This window comes from Nicotiana tomentosiformis, chromosome 9 (genome assembly GCF_000390325.3).
Source record: "Nicotiana tomentosiformis chromosome 9, ASM39032v3, whole genome shotgun sequence".
NCBI lineage: Eukaryota > Viridiplantae > Streptophyta > Magnoliopsida > Solanales > Solanaceae > Nicotiana > Nicotiana tomentosiformis.
The window spans coordinates 90,324,426-90,344,836 of record NC_090820.1 but is presented as its reverse complement, the minus strand read 5'-3'; the positions used below and the strand labels follow the sequence as shown (position 1 = coordinate 90,344,836).

Genomic DNA, 20,411 nt, shown 5'->3' with positions numbered 1-20,411 from the left:
GTTGCTGAAATTAGTCTAGTCTTGATGTAATTTTTTTAGCCTTTTTTGGTCCAGTTTTGCTGTTGAAATTAGTCTACTCTTGATGCAGTTTTGCTGGAATTTTTGGTTCAATTTTGTTGTTGTCTTGGCACTTAATTAGTCCAGTTTTGCTGCAGATTTTGGGCTAATTTTGCTGTTATTTTGGTCATTTCTTGGCAAGTTCTGCTATATTATTTTGATATGATTTTACTGCTAGTTTTGTCCACTTTTTGCTCCATTATTACTATTGTCTTTTAGTCTATTTTTGCGGCTATTTTCGGTAAAACCTACAAAATATAAGATTAATCAATAAAAAATAATTATTTTTTGATTAAATAATTGAGTACTAATAATTAAGAAGGCCTTCAAAGAAACTCAGCAAATCTGAACCTAAATGTAGCAAAAGAAAGTGAATTCATTAAACCCACCAAACAAGAAAATAAATTTAAGATTTACTTTTGATAAAACCTCCACCTTGCATTAGCATCTGTCCAAGCAGTCAAATATAAAGTAATTAGTCTGCAACGACATTTCTACGTACTGGATTTTATGCGAATTCATAGAAAAATCTGACATGAAGTTGAAAAATTCTTTAGAAAGAGATTTGTTAGGAAATTCTTGAAAAATGTGAAAATAGGGTTCTAATGAGAGAGACCATCTATATAAAGAAGGGTGTTTTGCCATGTTGGACTGCCATATCAACTTATTTATATTATTAAATAGGTCCCAAAGGCTCATGTGGTCATCTGTTAGTTTGCATTTATGGTTCTAAAAAATGACGGTAAGGATATTTTTGGTACCAAAAGCAAACGAAGGGTATAATTGAGCTATTTCTGATAGTTCGAGGATATTTTTGTACCTTTAATGAAGAAAGAACCATATTGAATGGATAAAATATTTTCAACTTTAATGAGGTACTAGAAAGGAAACAAAACAAACGCGTAGAATAAAATATAATTGAACTACTCCTATATTCTTTTCCCCCTTTGTGAACTAGCCTTATTCCTAATTATATTGCAAAAATTTAACGACTTAAAAATCATGAAACGTGGATTACGTACATCAAGATAAATACTGGAGTCGTATTTAGATAATAAGTGAAAATATGATCAGCGAAATTTTATCAATTCATTTTCGAGTATCCAAGTAGATCAATATTTCGAACCATATAAACTCTAAAGTTTTATAAATATAGGAAAACTTGTATAAAGATATTCACTTTAGTAACTACGTGAATATAATATGCTATACTTGTTTGGTGAAAACTCTTTCAAACGGAAAAAATAATTGGTTGGATGACCATATCAACTCGTAACAATTTGTAATGCGGTTGACTTTAGTTCTGAGTTAAATGATCTTGCTGCTGAAGTTTGTAGCAATTATTAGTTTTCTTGCTTGAATTACTAGTTCTGATTATGCTCTTTCCTTGGCAGTTGGCACTGTGGTGTTTGTAAAACAAAACTAGAGAAGGAGCATTAACCTGTCGAGGCATTCATGTATGAAAGTTACAGTTTAAATATGATAGCTAAAGGTAGCTTGGCTATAGCCAAAATCTCTTTATCATTTGATATTCTCTCTTACAGATTCCTTCAACATTCGAGTTTGAAATCATAAATTTTCTTTTTCAGCTACACTATTATTTATCTTCCGAATACACCAATTTCTTTTAAGTTCTTTCTACATGCTTGTTTCCTGGCAAGGACAGTAGACATGAAGTATACTTTTGGTATTGTTACAAGGACAAAAGAATGAAGTAAGCATCACTTGCTCAAAGTTCAGAAGAGTATCTTGATGTTATTACCTGAGACTTAGGGAAGAGACTAAGAAAATGTTTCAGCCAAAGAATGGGATGATAACCTGATTTACTCCAAAATATGGAGAAAATGATTGAGATGCTGGACCACCTTCATATCATATGTACTTCACTAACCCTTCCAAGCTCTGTCATGTATGAACAATATGCCATCAGAAAACTTCTTTGATAAGCTAAAAAGAGTAACTTCATCAAACCAATATCATAACTTAGATTATGCAAAATAAGAAAAGGAGTGGCTTTAGAGTTGTATTAGTTGTCTGGCTCAAATTTCTGCACAGAACCAGAAAGATGAGCTTAAGATTGGTAGGTTTGCATATAGTACCTTTATGCAATCAGGTAAATCATCGTCTTTTATTCTAGCATGACTCTACAAATGAAGAGATTAAGAAACATGTGAATTAGAGTTTAAATGCATTTCCATCATGACACTGACTTGGGGAAAATCTAGCACTCGCAAAGCACAATATTAGATAAACTAGTACTACTTAAATATATACTTGGAGATGATTTTTTTTTTGAAGTCGTAATTGCTAGTAGAAAAGATAGTCACAGACACATTTCACTTGGATTAATAATCATGTCTTCAGAAGTTATCTCTGTGAACTTGTCAACTGGAGTAAATAACTATTTTGCAAATGAAACCTAAGGAGATAAACATCTTTTAACAATGATATGGAACGTTAAAGACCAAGACTTTTAACTTGTGCATCAATTTGAGCTTTCCCTTTAAAAAATTGAGTAATCTTTCCAAGTGACTTAAGCATCAGAGAAAGTGAATGCAAGGTAATTTGCAATGCTGAGCTTCCACACATTTTATAATTGATATCAAACTCTGTATGAACTTTCTTTAGCCATTTCATTCTGATACTCTAGTGGCACTCAAGTGAACAAAGCCCAGAAATAAATATCAGAGCGAGAAACATCACCTATTGTAAGGTTGGTTTTCTTCAATCCTGACTGCCAGAGTAAGGCAGGCTACACCAGCAATTTTAAGGCATTGTTTGGTTTTGAAGTACCCTTTGCTTAGAAATCGGTCAAAGAGGTTGACATTTAAAAACATCATCTCCTTCTGAAGCTTCTTCCTCGTAGCTTGCTGTAAAAAAAGTATTGTCCGACATTAGACAGCAATGGAACTGCCAAACACTAGTGGTATTAGTATGTATTTACACATTTCCGCAGCATGGGCTGTTAAAACAAGTGTTATTTCATTGTACTCTGAGGCTCTCAATCATGGTTAATTTCATCCATTAGAAGGAAAAAAGTGTATATTTTGCACTGCAATTCTCTGCAGATAAAAAATGGGAATCTTGGGATGCCAAGGAATGGTCTCGCACATTTCACCATTTAAAGAACTGTAAAATTTCTAATCATATTTAAGTAACAGCAATTTAGTGGTATTGGACTACTCCCAAAATGAAGCACCAGGTGTATGGGTAAAATATGTTATATTAAATGATCGCATGAGAAAGTGACACGTGTAGTCAAAAATAGAGGATGACTGAAACTGAAGGCAACCATTTTGTCTGTTACCAGAGATAATGATACTCATAAAAATAAAATAAATGTCTGTACACGTGTAGTCAAAAATAGAGGATGACTGAAACTGAAGGCAACCATTTTGTCTGTTACCAGAGATAATGATACTCATAAAAATAAAATAAATGTCTGTCGCACGATAGCATTTAATGAAGAATATTACACGACATTTAGTACATTGCCCGTTACAAAAGAATATGACATTTATGACCGCCGTCACACATTTTTCAATGGCCCTCATAATTGACATTAAAAAGAGGCTTATCTTGTTCCCTAGGCGTAGCTATAAATAGTGAGGTCTATTATCATTGTAAAGGACACAAATTCTCTCGCAAACATATGCTACATTCTATTCAAAACTTAATATAATCTTATTTTCTTGCCTTTTCATTTCATTGCTATCGTGCCCGGAAGCCCTACTCCCGGAACTTTTATTTCTGCTATTTCGTCTCCATCTCAAGGCTAAGTATCATATACTTATATAATTCATCTATTATTTCAGGATCAAATTAATTCACTTGTCCAGAAATCACGTATAAATTCAACTGTACTGTTTTACGGGTAAACAGTTTGGCGTCCACCGTGGGGCCTAGACACTTGTGTAATTAAGTTGGTCATTGCCTCTTTTACTAACGTGCTTTGATTATTTGTTCTTAGCAAAAAATCATAGAAAATGGAAAATAATGGTGTTAACAACACACACAATCTTGAGGCCCAAGAAAACCAGCCTCAGCATGAGGATTCAGTCAGTGATACCCGCAATGAGGGGAACGATGTCACGCCGGTCCACGGCAGGCGGTACCCCGACATGTTCGGGAGGTGACTCCTGATGATGCTGAAGTTGAGCATGTCGTTGAAGCGGTAAGTGTCCTACAGGAGCAACTAGAGGTCATTCTAGGCCATCTCACACGACAGGATAAGGTTATAACAGAACTAAAGCAGGCATTATCGGGTGCTTCCAAAAATGCGAATGGACGAGGTCTAGTTCCTCCCGGTGCTCCCACAAATCAAACAATGTAGAGGGTCGACAACAACACCTCGAGGGGAGAGATCGGCTTCGATGGGGCCGGGGGGAGCGAATCCGGTCGCAACAACGACAACGACCCCTTCAAGTGCGAACTCATACGATTTATAAGGGAAGTGAATGCCAGAATGGACCAAATACGGGGTGCACCACCAGTGCTGAAAGGACCAAATTCAAAGAAGTATACTCAATTGCAGTACAAACCAAGCACGACACCAAGATTGATCCCGAAGCGGTTTATAATGCTGGACGTGCCAAATATGACGAGAAACACTAGGTTCTCGAGATCCTTCTTTCCCCAGACTATCAAAATGAAACTTCAATATCAGTGTAGTAGACTTGGTATCAGCTATCAGAAACATTAAAGAAGTGTGGTTCTTGAAGTCCATGAGGTCCGATCCCAGCTAGAGGGACCCTAATTTGTGGTGTGGATACCATGGGACGAACGGCCACCGGACTAGGGACTGCCGACATCTGCGTGAAGAGATGGAGACCCTATAGAAAAATGTCCATCCTAGGGAATTCTTAAGTAATCGGGCAAAAAACAATTTCGGTCGCAACTGTGATAACATGGAGCCCTCAAAAGCAGTAGAAGATCCCCCGCGCCAGACAATCAACATGATTTTCGGGGGAACGAGATTAACGGAGTTACCTTCTCGACAAAAAAAAAGATGAAGGTAACAGTAACCCACAACAAAAGACTCCGGGAAGTCACTGAAGACGACATCACTTTCACAGAGGAAGATGCAAACAGATTATAGCTACGACACAATGACGCATTGGTAATTTCTTTAAATGTATTAGATTTTAAAACCAAATATGTTCTAGTGGATCCAGGGAGTTCGACCAATATTATACAATGAAGGGTATTGGAATATGCCAAACTGACCAGAAGCATCATTCTGGCCACAAAACTCCTCGTCGGGTTCAACCTCGCAAGCGTGCCAACCCGGGGAGAGATCCTGCTGCCCTTAAATGCCAAGTGGGTAATGAAAACGACTCTTTTGTAGGTTGTGGATGGTGATATGGGATACAACATTATCCTGGAAAGACCGTGGTTACACGAGATGAAAGCTGTACTATCGACGTATCATCAATTGCTGAAATTTCTAACTCCTGAGGGGGTTAAACAGATAAATGGCGATCAACCGGTGGCAAGGGAGATGAATGCAATTTCGTTCTCCAGTAGCAAAGGGAAGGAGAATGCGGCATAGCAATTACAGGATCTGTCGTCTTCTCCCGAATCAAGTGGAGTTAACCAGGGGGAAGAGACATCAGAATCTTATCAGGTGCCAAGATATTTCTAGGTACCAAAAGAGACGGATGCAATGAAGTCCACAATGGAAGAGCTTGAGCAAGTTGCATTGTTTGAAAAGTTTTGGAGAGAAAATTCCAGTTGGGGACAGGACTGCACCCCGAGCTTAGGTCTGAATTTATTGAATTTCTTTAATTTAATGCCGATTGTTTTGCGTGGTCGCATGCGTATATGACAGGTATCTCGATGGAAGTGGCCGCACTCAAACTAAGCCCATATCCCAACATCCCTCCGGTAAGACAGAAAAAATGTCCTATTGCCGAGGTCAGAAATAAATTCGTCAAAGAAGAGGTAACTCGCTTACTTGATATCGGTTCAATCAGAAAGGTAAAGTATCTGAATTGGGTGGCTAACGTAGTAGTAGTTCCTAAGAATAATAATAAATTTTGCATATGCGTAGATTATAAGGGCTTGAATAAGGCGTTCCCAAAGGACTCGTTCCTATTTCCAAACATCAATCAAATGATTGATGCAATGGCGGGGCACGAGTTGATGAGTTTCCTCGATGCTTACTCCAGGTACAACCAAATTAAGATGAACCCAGAGGATCAGGAAAAAACTTCGTTTATAATGAATTTCGCTACATACTGCTATAATGTGATGCCCTTCGGGCTAAAAAACATCGGAGCCACTGATCAGCAACTCGTAAACAAGATGCTTGAAAAACAAATAGGGAAAACCATGGAAGTTTATATAGACGATATGCTTGTTAAGTCTTTGAATGCATGTGATCATCTTAAACACTTGCAAGATATCTTTGACATCCTAAGGAAGCATAACATGCAGTTTAGCCACGAGAAGTGCGCGTTCGGGGTCAGCTCCAGCAAGTTCCTAGGATTTCTGGTGTCACAAAGGGGGATTGAGGTTAACCTCGATAAAATCAAAGCCATTAAAGACATCCCAGACCAGCTATCAAGTGTAAAAGAGGTTCAAAGGCTCATAGAAAGATTGATCGCTTTGAGCAGGTTCATTTCACAGTCTTCAGAGAAATGCCACCATTTTTTCGCACTGCTTAAAAAGAAGAACAACTTCGAATGGACCCCAGAATGCCAATAGGCTTTGAGGGATTTGAAAAGGTATTTGTCAAGCCCTGTGTTACTATCAAAGTCGGAGGAAGGCGATAAATGATTAAGCTACCTAGTAGTCTCCGAAGTAGCGGTAAGCGCCGTTTTAGTTTGTGACGATAGATGTATGAAATATACAATTTATTACGTTAGTAGAATTTTAACTGGAGCAGAAACTTGCTACCCGTATCTGGATAAGCTGGCCTTGGCTCTTGTAGTCGTTGTTCGGAAGCTAAGGCTTTACTTTCAATGTCACCTGATAGATGTGGTGACCAATTTTTCCCTACAGAATATCCTTCATAAGCCCGAACTCTTGGGGTAGGATGGGCCATCGAAATGAGTGAATTTGACATAGAATATAAACCTAGGACTGCGATTAAGTCATAAGTTTTGGCCGACTTTGTGGCCGATTTCAGTTCGGGATTGCTGCCTCTGGCGACCAAAGAAGCAGTGATGGTGTCAGAATCGACATCAAGAGTTTGGCCCCTATTTACAGATGAAGCTTCCAATGTAAAAGGATCTGGGCTTGGCATAGTATTAATCACGCCTTCGGAAGAAACCCTAAGGCAGACTATACGAACGGTCCTATTGACTAACAACGAAACAAAGTATGAAACTTTGATTGCAGGACTCGAATTGACCTGGGGAAGATTATGAGGTCATAGAGATCAAATGCGAATCCCAACTGGTGGTAAATAAGGTATACGGGATCTTCTAAGCCAAAGAGGAACGCATGCAACAATACGTAGTGAAGGTTAGGGCTCTGCTTGCTCGGTTCTGGGAGTGGTCGATTACACATATCCCAAGGGAGGAGAATGCATACGTAGATGCATTAGCTAACCTTGGCTCATCAATGGAAATGAATGGATCAAACTCTGTTACTATCGTGCAACTTATGCACTCGATTTTGGACACAGATAACTATTACGAGGTAAACGCGACTAATTTGGTCTAGGACTGGAGGAATGAGATCATTGATTACTCGAGCACAGAAATTTGCCTGAGGATCCTAAGGCATCCCGGGTGCTGCGCCTCAAAGCAGCACAATATATGAAAGGAGGCCAATTGTATAGAAGATCTTTCTAAGGCACGCTGGCCCAATGCTTGGGAGCCTCCAAAGTGAACTATGTTATGCGAGAAGTCCACGAAGGAATCTGTGGAAATCATTCGGGCGCATATTCCTTGTTTACTAAAGTTGGTAAGGGAAGGATATTACTAGCCCTGAATGGAGTAGGACACCAAAGCTTTTGTTCAAAAATGCGATAAGTGTCAAAGCTATGCATCATTGGTACATCAACCAGCATAACCATTACACTTTGTTTTGTCACCATTGCCATTCATGAAGTGGGGGATGGATATCGTCGGACCACTGCCACCGACACCTGGAAAGGTAAAATGTCTTTTGATTTTAATTGACTATTTTTCTAAGTGGGTTGAAGCAGGTCCTTATCAGAAGGCCGGTGAATGTGAAGTCATGGATTTCTTGTGGGAGAACATAATTTGCAGATTTGGGATACCAAAAGAGATAGCCTGCGACAACATGCCATAATTTATAGGCGCTAAGGTCACAAAGTTCCTTGAAGACTTGAAAATCAAAAGGATCACATCTTCGCCATATCATCCGAGCGCAAATGGTCAAGAGGAGTGAACAACAAAGTGATTATACAAAATCTCAAAAAGATATTGGAAGCAGCTAAAGGCAGATGGCCCAAGGAACTACCCGGAGTACTATGGGCGTACCAGACAACGGCCAAATTAAGCACAAAAGAGACTCCTTTCTCCCTTGTGTACGTAACAGAAGCCTTGATCCCGGTAAAAGCAGGGAAGCCTACCTTGAGATACTTCCAAGCGAATGAAGAAACAAATAACATAGCAATGTTGGTCAATCTTGAGCTTCTAGATGAGAGCAGACATTTGGCGCATATAAGGATGGCAGCTCAAAATCAAAGAATAGAAAGATATTATAATCGAAGAGCCAACCTCCGTTATTTCAAAGTGGGAGACTTGGTTCTAAGGAAAGTAACTCAAAGCACTCGTGAACTCAATGCAGGGAAGCTAGGTCCAACATGGGAAGGCCCCTACCGGGTTTTAGCTGTCACCGGGAATGGCTCGTACGAGTTGGAGAAAAGTTGCCAAGCAACTAGGACGTGGCGCATCTCAAGAGATATTATTGCTGATGAACATCACTTATATGCTGCACTCTTTTTTTCTTCGTCCAGTTTTTGTCCCAATTAGGTTTTACTGGAAAGGTTTTTAATAAGGCAGCAATGAAAAGCATACTACGAATAAGGTTTCAACAACAACAATAAGACCTTTTAATAGTAAGGCACACAAGTGAAGAACCACTCCAGAGCGGTTAGATAATCTTTTGCACAGTAGCAAAGTTTCCACCGGAAAGTTATGTTTGCTACCAAACAAAGGTTACCCAACCCTTCACAAGTGTAAACCACTAGGGTATTGTTAGATAGTCTTTGGCTCGATAACATAAATTCCTAAGGGGAAGTGAAGTTTGTTATCGAACTGAACACTATCTAGCAATTCATTAGTGGAATCCTCGAAGGTGCAAAACTTCCAATGTTCAAATTCACATTTTCCCATTTGAACACTGGGGGGGGATGATATGCGGATATAACAACAATGACTGTCACGTTGACCGAAACACAAAAATTGGAAACATAGTTGTATCATCGGGATTGGGGAATACACGACCAGTCTCGTAGAAACAAGTTGTACAAGTTAGCCACAAGAAATGACAATTTCTTTTTAGCATAACGAATGCTTATGTACTTTTTGAAAATGAAAGGAATAAAGTAAAACCCTTTTATTTCTATCTTGTTTCATGTCAGAACGATGAATTGATTTTATCATTTAAAAGTTAAATAAGTACTTCAAATGCTGGTGCCATAATGAACATGAGACGTCCTCTTCAAGAGCACTGTAAACATAAGCGGGCCATCTTTTATGAAAACCCTCATGTTAAAGGGTTGATTTCGGAAGAACTTATGCCCGGAATCCAAATGCTTTCAGGGAAAAATGCACCCTAAGCCTTGCACAAAAAGATGCAAAAAGCAAAATTGCTCAAATACTTAAACAAAAAAAGATGCAAGAAACAAACTTGTGCAAAACACTTAAGTAAGAAAGATCTCAATGATTAAACTTGCGTAAATGTTCAAACAAAAGAACACAGAAAGACTCATGTAATACTTGAGCAAAACATGTTTTATTTACAACAAATGTGGCAAAACGACATAAGTACAAAAGTTGGGAAAAGGAATCAAAAGCTAAGTTGCTGCATTTCCAGGACTCGGTGGAAGATAAACATCCATGCCCCCAGAAGAAGGAGGTAGATCCTCTGTCGGTTTGATATCTTGGCCTTTATCATTTTGCCCCTCAGCATTGTCACCTTTTAGTTACTCTCTAGTTCTCGAGAACTTAGAACCGAAACTAGAAGAATCGGTAGCATCAGGCTTGGCCAGAAGACCACTTTTTGCGGCCAATTCCAGTCCAAGGGCCTTAGTGATTTCGTAGTCAAATTCTATGACACCCGCTTTGGCCTTTTACAAGGTTTTTCTCCTCATGTTATACATAGAATGCATTTTCTGGACAATAAGGGAAGCCACTCGGTGCTGAAGTTCTTCTTTAAGTTGGTCAACCTTGGCAAAAAGATTCTCTCGTACTGATCTAGCGGGCCAAAGGCTAACATCGAGGTCACGGACAGTAGGGCTTAGAATGCAGTTATGCTCAATGGTCCTCTTATATTTCTCCTCCATTTGGGTATATTTCGCCCTGACAACAACAATCTCTTCAGTTTTGGAGTTCAAGGCCGCCTCCAAATTATTTAATCTTTCAGCTGAGTCAACCTCATGATCGGATGTAGCAAGAACAACACTATGGACTTCAACCCATTTGGGCTTACCCTCTTCAAATTGAACCCTCAGTCAGGCGATCTCTTGGCTAAGGGTCTCCACTTCTTGCCCACTTTGCTGCAAACGTGCCTCCAACACAACAATCTCCGTAGCTTTGGCTTCCAGTTCTGAGAGGCGAGCAGTAGTTTGGTCCCGCTCGGCTAAGAGTTGATCTCGCTCGGAGGTAAGTTCCTCCTTTTCTCTAATCAACCTTTGGAGGCCCTCAGAAGCAATGAAATTAGCCTACGAAACAATAAAGGCAAACTCAAAAATAATACTAAATCAAAGATAGAAGAAATGACAAAGGAAATGAAGAATATACCATTGCAGCATTGTGCATAGCATCGTTCTAAAAGCACTCTCCCGAGAGAGCTTGTATCTTTTCCCAATCTTTTTCTGAAGTCAAAGGCTTCTGATAGTTAGCAAGTTCCACCGGCTGGGACATCATATTGCCTCCGGTAGAAACCAAGAGATTAATGCTCCTCTTCCTTTGGGGGTCTTCTAAGGGAGCGACATAAGTTTTCCCCAAATTCCCATGAACTGGGGACTGGGGGAGAGGAAAATCCTCTTCTAAAAAAGATGCGGACGGTGGAGATGATGTAGAAGTTGCTGGTGGAAGAGTTGGTAAAGAATGAGATGAAGATGATGGTGTTGAGGGATGAGAAGCAATTGCGGTAAACGCAGTGCTAGTTGTTGGTTGCTAATCAACCGAAGACGGAAAGGACCCGGTAAATAACATCATAACACCAGGCGCACGACTGGGGCCCGAAAATGGGAGTTGGCATTTTCTACCATCTCAAACTCCCCCAGAGCGCCGAGGCATCGTCCTTGGTTGGTGTAACTAACTAAACATATTGAGCAGCCTGTTGAGCTGAGGAAGGTCATCATTTCTTTGTAGCGAAGCCCCCTACTCATTGGCTTCTCCATCATTGTCAATCATCACTGTATCTATGGCCGGCCAGAGTGGAGGGCTCGTCACCACAACTTCCAAAGATGACTTGGGAGTGACATTCTTTGCCCTCTTATTCTTTTCCTCTACCACAGAGGAACGACTTCTTTTTGGTTGCTTATTCTCCGTCTGGGGACTCCGAGAAGAAACACTTACACCCGAAGCAGGCCCGGAGATGCCTGTTCACGTAAGAGCCTCCTGATGTAGCGTCGCAGCATTAGCAGGATCAACCAAAACGTCCTCCTCGAGGATGAAAACTGAGACTTAGGGTAGACTTGAATTCAGCAAAGAGAAAAAGGATTATTCGATTTACTCTCACAAAAAGTCTTAGACAAGTCTAAGTTACCATGATTTTTTGGCCTTCCACCCGTATTTAAGGGCCAGTTCTTTTCACGTGCGGGTTTCTGAAGTGACGTCCAAGATTTTCTGGACCCACTGGTCCTAGACTTCAATCCCAGGTGGTACCCGTTGAGTTGGTGAAACATGCAAAAGAAGGAGGGTCAATAATGAATATGAGATGATCTCTAATGAAAGAAATATTAAACAAGGAACTTACGAGTACAGTTCCATAATTTCGGAAAGGATGAAGCCGTTGCGAGAATGATATCATTGGTGGAAACTGCAACAAATTGATCCATCCACCCACGATCATTGTCATCATATATGCTAGATAGTATAGCATCGTTGCCACGCTTGCTGAAATTTACCAGTCCCCCGCGAAAGATCTTAGGGGAATAGAGGTTCATCATGTGAGCTAGGGCTAACTCCTTTCCCATTTTTTGGCACAGGCACCGAAGACAAGCAATCGTCCTCCACACGGAAGGACTTACTTATGCCAAACACACCTGGTAGCGGAGGCAAAATTTCGCAATGACGGAATCAAGCTCTCTACTTAGAGAAAACGCCCCTAAAGTGAATGGATACGTATAGAAGTACATAAAACCCTTCTTGGGTAAGGTTACCCTCTTCGCCAGATCAAGAGCGATTATGTCCAAATCCTGGAAACGATAATCTTCCTTCACAGCAGGAATACTAGAAGGATGGATGGAAGAAGGGTATCTGCCAACGGCCCATGTACAAGGGTTAGCAGAAGGAAATTTCTTTTCGAAGTCTTTAGTTTTGATGAGACTTCTAGGGATGATGGTTCTCACTGTAGGAAGTGCAGCTTAATCGACTTTGCTCTTATTCTTTGAGGAACTAAGGTTTTTAAAAGAAGAAGCCATTCTACATTAGAGAAGAAGGAAAAGCTTTTTTATTATGAAGAAAATTAAAGAAAGGTTGAAGAACATAGTACGAGTTGAATGAAGAGAGTTTGGAGAATTATGAGGTATGGATAAGGGAAGTTGATGCGTATAAGTGAAGGTATATGCAGCTAAACTCGTGGCTGTAATTACCTCGATAACTGACAAAAGTTATGCTAAATTGTGGGATGACGCATGTTCGGGACATTAAATATGGAGAGACGTGCGTCTAATCAACCTTTAAAAACTTTTCAGAAGGGGTCAGTAAATTTCCCGCCAAAAAGAATATTTCTACTAACTTCCCGGTGACACAAAGTTATGCCACCGGAAAGTAGGGGGGATATCTGTAGGGGTAAAATATATTATATTAAATGATCGCATGATAAAGTGATACATGGAGTCAAAGATAGAGGATGGTTGAAACCGAAAGCAACCATTTCGTCTGTTACCGAAGATAATGATACTCATAAGATTGAAATAAATGCCTGCCACCCAGTAGTATTTAATGAAGAATATTCCACGGCATTTAGTACCCTGCACGTTACAAAAGAATGTAGCATTCATGACCACTGTTACACATTCTTCAATGGCCTTCATAATTGACATTAAAGAGGGGCTTGATCCTAGGATCTTGTTTCCCTAGGTATGGCTATAACTAGTGAGCTATTTTATATTGTTAAGGACATGAATTCTTTGGAAATCATACGCTACATTCTATTCAAAGCTTAATATAATCTTATCTTCTTGATTTTTGATTTTATTGCTGTTGTGCCCGGAAGCCCTGCTCCCAGAACTATTATTTCTGCTATTTCTTCTCCATCTCAAGGCAAAGTATCGTATATTTATATTATTCACCTATATTTCAGGATCAAATTAATTCACTTATCTAGAAACCACGTATAAATTCAACGGTACCATTTTACGGGTAAACACCATGGGTAGAGCTATAATAGAGTGTGTAAGTTCGGGAGAACCCAGTAACCTTTTCCCAGACCCTGTATTTGTGTCGAAAAATACTGTTTATGTATGTAGATAAAGCACACCATATTAGACTGTGTCATTCCCAGTCGGATAAGGGATATGTTTTAGCTATTCTTAACTTGTATCCTTGTGTAATTGTACCTCTCAATCCTTATCAAATTGTATATCCTTCTTGTATATAGTTGCACCCAAAGAAGTTGTATGAATGCAGAGAGAAATAATAACAAATCAGTGCTTCAACTTCTCTATTTCTGGTACTTTTACATGGTATTAGAGCTATGACGACCTCTTCTTCCGCCTCGAGCACTTCTTCCGCCACTACCCAATCTACCTCTCTTTTATCTTCTCCGATTTCACTTAACTATGCTCACCACTTTATCTCCATAAACTTAACTGCCACAAATTATATTTTTTGGCGCACACAATTGTTGTCGTTTCTCCATGGACAGAATCTTCATGGATTCATCGATGGTAGTCACCCTTGCCCACCATCCCATGTATCAGTTTCCAATGCCATAGATGATGGATCCCAAATAACAACTATTAATCCTAATTATGCAATATGGATCCAGCAAGATCAATTAATCTTGAGTCTACTCATATCCTCCCTATCAGAAGAGACACTTCCCATTGCCATTAGACTAAACACTTCGAAAATAGTTAGGGACACTCTTGAGTATGCGCTGTCTTCTCCCTCCAACACTTGGATTTTTAGCCTTCATATGCAGCTTCAAAACCTGAAGCAAGATGATCTAACTGTCACACAATATCTACACAAGGCAAAATTGATTTCGGATGAGTTGACCGCTGCTGGACGCCCTTTATGTCTAGCAGACCAGAACATCTACGAATTCAAAGGATTACGTTCAGAATTTAAAGATATTGTGACCACATTATCGGCACGACCTCAACCAGTTACTTTTTCCAAATTGCATAGTCTTCTTCTGAATCATTAGTTCATCAATGACTCGCTACTTTCCAACCTCTCAATTTCTACTCCACAGCAACCAAATTCAGTCCAATAACCTTCAAAAAACTTGGCCCATAAGAATGCACAACCTGATCGTTCATACAACAACAATACTAACGGAGGTCGTGGAAGGTCCAATCGAGGTCATGATGGTAGAGGTAGTCGCATTAATTCAAGAAATTATTCCACCTATAGTCAACCTTGGTAGTCCACCGACCAGCAACAAAAGTGCCAAATTTGCAATGGCCATAACCACACTGCCCCAAATTACTATCAACGTTACAACCAAGCAACTAATCCAACGGCTTATCTATCGTATTCGACTTCAAACGCACCTTTTCAGCAATGATTCCCTGACACTGGGACGATGAACCACATCACTCTGAACCTGACTATTCTTTTATTAAGGTCTTCAGTTGTTTATGTTTTCCCTACCTACGACCTTATAATAAACACAAGTTTGATTTTCGAAGCATACCTTGTGTGTTTATAGGCTACAACCTAACTCACCTCGGGTATAGCTGTTTAGATCAATCCACTGGACAAGTCTGTGTTTCCTGATATATTCTCTTTGATGAACACACCTTTTCATTGTCCAAACCATTGATCCTTGGACCTGCACCCATTCATTCCCTGTCTACTGCGCCTTGGGCTTCCCTTCCAGTTTCTGTGTCTCCATCAAGAGTTGTTCACCAATCCTTTTCCGTTGGAGTTCTTCCTCATGTGTTTCCTATTTTATGGGTCACATAAATTAGGAATTGAGAATTTATATCTTTAGATCAAAGAAAGGTCTAGCTGTTGGAATAGTGGTATCCATTGTTATATCCCGCTCAATCACCTCCACCTTCAGTAGTTCATACTACCATTAATTCAAGAGACTCTTCCCCCCCTCCTTAAATCCCGATCATACTCCCAGTCCATCCCACATATCTAGTCCTACATCTTCTTCACATTCTCCCACTCCACAACTAACTTCCCTCCAAGGTGTTCCCAACACCTTATCCCCCGGCTTACCTCTTGTTGTCAACTTAAGTAGCTACGATATGTTCCCAGATTCTTCCCCAGCTTCGTTGCCTCCTCCAACCCGTATCAATAGGCTCAAATCCCCTCCTCGATGCTTACATCATATGGTACATATTCACATGCCCCTGTCTTCTAATTTGGCCACTACCTCAGATTCATTACCCTTTCCCACATATAAGCCATCCAGTTTCACTGAAGCTTCCAAACATAAAGAATAGAGGGCTGCTATGGCATCTGAAATGGATACATTACTACATAATGACATTTGGTCATTGGTTCCTTATGATCCCTTAATGAATATTCTTGGGTGCAAATGGGTATTTCGCGTCAAAAGAAATTCTTCTGGTGCGATAGAGCGCTATAAGGCTCGCTTTATTGCGAAGGGATTTCACCAACTTGAGGGCCATGAGTACTAGAAAACGTTCATAATCAGATACATCCTTGTTTATTTATCGATCTCATGGTATAGTGGCTTATATCTTGGTCTATGTAGATGATGTTATTATCACTAGAAACAACTCTTCCTTTCTGGAAAGCATGATCTCAAAACTTGGTGCAGAATTTTCAATTCGTGACCTTGGTCCCTTGAGTGTTTTCCTTGGAATTCAAGTCTCTCACGGATCTTCCGGTATCACCCTCGCTCAGGAGTAGTACATTACTTATCTTTTCAAAAATGCTAATATGCACTGCTGTAAACCACTTTCCACACCTATGGCAGTGAACTTGAAGCTCCATGTTGGCGAAATTCCCCTATTCCATGATGCCACTTTTTATCGGAAAATTGTTGGAGCCTTACAATATGTCACACTCACTCGTCCTGACATTGCCTTTGTTGTCAATAAAGCTTGCCAATTTATGCATAATCCCAAAGTAAATCAATGGGCTACAGTTAAGCGTATTCTCTGCTATTTAAAGAACACTCAACGCTTCTATTTTCATACTCCACGCTCCTCCATATTGTTTCTTTAGGCTTTCACTGACTCGGATTGGGCAGGGTCAATAGATGATCGTAAGTCGACTGGAGTGTATGACATTTTCCTTGGTGATGCTCTCGTCTCATGGTCTTTGAAGAAACAACTCACTGTGGCTTGATCCTCTACTGAATCAGAATACAAGGCACTCACTGATGCTACGACCGAGCTAACTTGGATTCAGTCTATCCTCAATGAGCTTGGGGTGCACCTCCCCTGTAACGACCCGACTAGTTGTTTTAAATATTTTAGCCCCGATGCCCTATTTATTGCCTGCTCTATATTGTATTATGGTTATGTGACTTGCCGGGGGTGTTTGGTTTTGGTTTCGGGAGAGTTTCGAAGTGAAATGGGACACATAGTCCCTAAGTTGGAGGTTTAAGTTGAAAGAGTTGACCATAGTTTAATTTTTGTGTAGAAGCCTCCAGAATAGAGTTTTAATGGTTCCAATAGCTCTATATGAGATTTTGGACTTATGAGCCTATCCGAATGTTAATTTGGAGGTCCGTAGGTCGTTTCGTCTTGAATTGGAGAAAAATAGAAAGTTGAAGGTTTGGAAGGTTGAGAAGTTTCACCGGGAGTTGACTTTATTAATATTGGGCTTGGATTCTGATTTTAGAAGTTGGAACAAGTCTGTCATGTTATTTATGACGTGTATGCAAAGTTTGAAGTCAATCGTAGTTGTTTTGGTATGAATCGACATTAGTTTTGGAATTCAGAAGTTCATAGTTTCAATAGGCTTGAATTGGGTTGCGATTCATAGAATCGATGTTGTTTGATGTGATTTTTGGCCTCGAGTAGGTCTGTTATGTGTTTCATAACTTGCTAGTATATTTGGACGGGCCCCTCGGGTGTGATTCGAATTGAATTCGGAACCAAATTGGACTTGGTCATTTTGCAGAAATATCAACCTTTCTGGTGTCATCGCACCCGCGGAGGGATTGGCCGTAGGTGCGGACTCGCGGGTGCGAGTAGTGAAGCACAGAAGTGGAGTGGGCAGTCCAGGTCTAGGCTCGCAAGTGCGAACACCTGGGTGCAGGTGCGCATCCGCATGCGCAAACTTCTCTTCTGCAGAAGCGGAATTTGGGAAGAGCCTTGGGCAGGACCGCATGTGCGGTCGATATCTCCGCAGAAGCGCTTGAGCAGAAGTGCTAAAGGGTCCGCATGTGAGAGTCTTCTAGGTTTAATTTGGAACCGTACTTGCGATGGATTTTCTGCAGGTGTAGCATCGCAGATGTGATTGAGAGACCTCATATGTGGAATCACTAGGCAGAAAAAGCCTAAGTTCAAGGGTTTGATTTCATTATCCATTTTTGGACCTAGAGAGCTCGACTTGTGATTGTTTGAGGGAGTTTCAAGAAATTCATTGGGGTAAGTGATTCTAACTCGGTTTTGACTATATTGCACGAATCCATAGTTATTTTTATCATTTAATTAGTGATTTGAGTTGGAAATTTGGGGAAATTATGAAAACTTCTTAGGCTAAAAGTTTGGGATTTGAAAGGCGATTTGAGGTCGGATTTGAGTAATTTTTGTATGGTTGGACTTGTTATCGAATGAGTGTTCGGATTTTGTAATTTTGGCTGGGTTCCGAGACGCAAGCCCGCGTTGACTTCACTTTCGGTTGTTATTGTTTAAGCTTTTGTGTACATTATGGTTATTGTTGGGGCTCTTGTGCACATTGTGGTTGAACCATGGGCTATTTATTGTGAAAACACCATTATTATTTATTTCTTTGGCAAGTTGTGATATTAGGTTCTTGAGGTAAGATTGTGATACGTTGTGATATTGATACGCATGTAGTGGTTTAAGGTTTTGGGGTTGAAACACATGCAGTGAGATAAAGTGGGCTTGATACGCGTGCTGCTAGTAGGGTAACTACTTGAAGCCACACGATGTGATAAGGTGGGCTAAAATGCGGGAAGGTATTTCGGGGGAAAATGATTTTCAAAACTAAATGCAAGGCTCCCGCAGTGATATAAGGAAAGATTGTGATTTTTTTGTAATTTGAGACTACAAGGCGATACCTCAGTAGTGATTCTTGTTGATACGTCTCTATTACTTCACTTGTGTTTTGTTGTTTTGTTCTGTGTCATAGAATTTCCTTGTTTTTTTCTGTGATGCATTATTTGCCTTAGTTCAGTGTAGCTATTCTCGGTGTATTTTTTATTGTCTCATTTCTATTGTTATCATTATTACCCTGTTTTATACTTGTTCAGTTTCTTATTTATTTTCATCCATATATTCAACTGGCCATCGTTCTCTTGCAAATTCTAAAGATTTCGGATTTGCTGTGGATAATTATAGTTCCAAATTGCTGCCCTGTCGGGAACAGAAGTAGGGCCTTGAACTGACCTCATCACTACTCTATTGAGGTTAGGCTTGTCACTTTCTATGTATCATTGTAGTGTACTCATGCTACGCTTTTGCACATCTTTTTGTGTAGATCCAGGTACCTCTTATAAGTCTAGGCACCAGTAAGGCGAGCCCAGTTTTGGAGACTTCAAGGTATACCTGCCGGCGTCCGCATGCTTCAGAGTCACCCTCTATCTAATTTATTTCATTTCTTATCCTTCTATAGACACGAATGTATAGGGATGTTCTCTTATAGAGTTTGTGACTTGTATTCACCAGATTTCGGGGAGTTGTTATGCTGAGTTGCGGAGTTTCCTTTATATTATTGTTAAGTTACTGAGACTTTAATCATTAGTTTAGTTATTTCTACATGAATGTTAGGCTTAACTAGTATTAAAGACTAGGTGCCATCACGACATCCTACAAAGGAAAATTGGGGTCGTGACAAATTGGTATCAGTGCTCTAGGTTCATAGGTATTATGAGTCACAAAAAGGTTTAGTAAAGTTTGAGGATTGGTACGGAGACGTCTGTACTTAAATTCGGGATACTATGGAACTATTAGGAAACACTTCATTTCTTTGATTCCTTATCGTGCGAATTGGTTGACTTCAAAATTATAAATCTCTTTACTTCTATTATCTCACATATGGTGAGGACACACACAGTTGGATTTGATGATCAGACACCCGCGTCCCCTGCCAGAGGTCATACTAGTGCAGCCGGTTGTCCTAGTTCAGCTCAAGGTTAGGGCAGCAACATCTGAGGGGGAGCAACTCAGGCTCGAGAGGTACAAGAAATACCACCATCCTACTTTCAGCTGTATAGCTTCAGAGGATGTAGAGGGTTTTCTTGAGGAGTGCCACCGTATCCTCCGTACTATGGGTATTGTGGATTCGAGTGGGGTTTCTTTCACTACGTTCCAGCTTAAGGGAACAACTCATCACTGGTGGCGAGCATATGAGTTGGGTAGCCTGGCCGATGCAGCTTCACTCACCTGGGCTCAATTTTCGGTGATGTTATTAAGAGAGTTTTTTCCCTAGAGCCTTCGTGATGCATGGCGCACAGAGTTTGAGAAGTTAATCCAGGGTGCTATAACCGTGTCGGAGTATGCTGTCAAGTATAACGAGATGTCCAGATATGCAACTGCATTAGTTTCCACTATCAGAGAGCGAGCCTGTCTATTTATCGAGGGGCTCAACCACAATATTAGTTTTAGCATGGCTCGAAAGTTAGAGGCTGAT

General features: G+C 40.2%; 1 long non-coding RNA gene across 1 annotated transcript; it reads right to left on the bottom strand.

The window, feature by feature from the left end:
• Positions 1 to 1,633: 1,633 nt before the first annotated feature.
• Positions 1,634 to 3,145, bottom strand: LOC138899589 (uncharacterized). Its single transcript, XR_011411325.1, has 3 exons — positions 2,761 to 3,145; positions 2,157 to 2,201; positions 1,634 to 1,959 (listed from the first exon to the last, which is right to left on the bottom strand). It is a non-coding gene; the product is annotated as an uncharacterized lncRNA (long non-coding RNA).
• Between the last annotated feature and the right edge of the window lie 17,266 nt (positions 3,146 to 20,411).